At 40.8% G+C, this 2500-nt stretch overlaps 1 long non-coding RNA gene across 1 annotated transcript in view; it reads left to right on the top strand.

Moving 5' to 3' along the window:
* The window catches only part of LOC119589728, a 4598-nt gene that overhangs the window by 1400 nt on the left and 698 nt on the right, over positions 1–2500 (top strand). The gene's annotated exons all lie outside the window — the stretch shown is intronic.

The raw sequence follows: 2500 nt of genomic DNA, 5'->3' as shown, positions 1-2500 counted from the left end.
ACAGCCTGGGACGCCTTCGTATGTGTAGGAGAGGCTATATGTAGTACAGATCCCCCCCACCCCCACCCCACCCCGCCATGATATCTCTCTCTGCTTAACATATCGTTTCTATCTAAGGAAACTCGGGGGGATAGAAAAAAACGGACACGAATTTCATTATCACAAGAATTGAGTAGTCCAAACCCGTTCCTCTGAAAATAAAATATAATAAAATGAAAAAAACAACAACAACAAAAGGAATAAAAAAAAGGGTTACATTAATCGACACATTCCTTGATCACGTTCAGAAAGTCCCTAAACCCAGGGTGCTTCCCGTCGCCTTGTCTCTCGGCTCACCTTTCCTCCCCATCTTCATCCTACTTCCGGAACGCATCCTTCCGGTATGTGCTAACCCTCCTCCCGTCCTTCTCTCCCCTCCCCTCCCCTCCCCTCCCCTCCCTTACACTCCCTGCTCCTCCCTTTTTTCATTGTGTGGTTCTCACGGCGGCCCGCGAAAGATTTCTTGGTTGTTGGCTTTGCTTTTGTCACGTGCGTGCAAAATAAGGCTTACTCGTAGTACTTATAATGTATCTGTTTATATATATTTGGCTCTCTAGCTGTATACGCGTATACTCAAATAATGATACTAAAAATATACACATGTACACCGCCCCTCCACGTGTGTGTGTTACGTTAGTATGTGTGCGTATGTGTGGTATCTCATTGGTAAATTCACACATACTTAGTGTCTGTCAAAGGAAGAGGAAGTAACTACGATTCCTACACACATTTTCCCTTCATGTTTTCACCTCGCGCAGCCAGCTTGCACATGCGAATCACGTGCGCCGCGGGAGCAGAATCAGCAACTACTTAACAGATTCCGATACTTTGTGCGAACCTCTTTCCGTGCACAGATACAAGGGTGTTTAAAGTCATTTTACATATAGTTTGACTTCAGGAATTCGCCGTGTTTATGAGATGTAGTACATTTTAAAAGATTTAGAAGCTAGAAACGTTTTTATTTTGAAGTGTGAAGTTTATATATTATCAATTGAAGTGAAATGCTAACTTGAAAAGAGAAAAGAAAAATTGCGTATATATGCGTAAAAGTGAAGTTCAGCATTTATTTGCATCATTTAATCATCTTTATTGATTTCGTAGCATAGGGAAATGTGAAGAAAATACGTAACAAAGTGTACAAAGGTATATATGGAAATTGTGTTGGTGTGTGCGTGTTCGCGTCCGTTTGTGTGTATAGATAGAAATATCAATGAAAATACACCTATACATTATTTTGCTAGATCTTACAAAAGGAAGTAACCACTGGAAAGACATATAGTTATACGAATATAAAGACAAATATCCGTACCTGCGTATGTATATATGTAGGTGTAGAGTGTTATTAACATTCAGACCGGGTAGGCCCGCTAACCGCAATCGAGAAGCATTAGCACGTCTGCCTAACGTCTAATTTATGTGATAGGTTATCAATCACACCGTGTTAGGATTTGTGTCGCCAGTCTCCATTCGGTGCTCAGGACACAGTGTTTGACTCTGTGTTTGTGTGTGTGTGTGTGTGTGTGTGTGTGTGTGTGTGTGTGTGTGTGTGTGTGTGTGTGTGTGTGTGTGTGTGTGTGTGTGTGTGTGTGTGTGTGTGTGTGTGTGTTGAATTAAATACTTAGGAAAGTTGCGCACATATAAACATTTGAATTAACGATATGGGTATTTGTAAAGTACCTTTCAAATCACTATTTTCATCACATAAGACCCCTTTCGTTCTCTCTCTTATATAAAAACACTTTAAAAAATATAGATAATTAAATAAATAAACACATTTATCAACCTGTTCCCTCACCCCCCCCTCCCATCTCTCCTTACCCCACACGACAAAAAAAATATATAAAATAAGATAAAAAATAAATAACGATAAGCGCAGAGTGGCACCCGTGGTCAGCGACGAGGGTCAAGGGAAGCAAAAAGCCAAAGCCAGGCGCGTGACCTTCGACCCAGCAAGGGCGTGACCCGCAAAATTTTACGTAATGTCATTGACGTTAACCCGACTCGACACACACTCACGTACGCGCACGCACACACACACACACATATACACATACACACTCGTCGCGACTTCCTTGTTAGCACTTGTTGTCATGCCTCATTTAAGCGCCCCGGAGATTAAATATTTGCGCTTATTTCCGGGTCTGTTTTCAAATGCTTTAATTGTGTTTAGATAATGTGGTAAAAGATATTACATAAAAGGGACTTGGTTAACGGAGAAATTAATTAATGATGAAGAGGATGTGGTTTTAGCGAGGGAGGGAGTGTGAGCCGACCGCATAGAAAACGGAAATACTCAGGGAGACGGAAGTAAAAGAGAAAAAAAATTGGATACGTACTTAAATCAGCCTTGAAATCACCTTTTAATTTCTAAAATGTAAAGGCATACCGTTATACGTAGCCGTCTCGAATGTGTATTTATATATTTTTGGGGGGTGTATTTTTAATTGTTTGAGGTGTAAGG

Source organism: Penaeus monodon, chromosome 26, assembly GCF_015228065.2.
Source record: "Penaeus monodon isolate SGIC_2016 chromosome 26, NSTDA_Pmon_1, whole genome shotgun sequence".
Taxonomy (NCBI): domain Eukaryota; kingdom Metazoa; phylum Arthropoda; class Malacostraca; order Decapoda; family Penaeidae; genus Penaeus; species Penaeus monodon.
The sequence above is the reverse complement of the archived record's forward strand: the minus strand, read 5'-3'. Positions and strand labels throughout refer to the sequence as shown.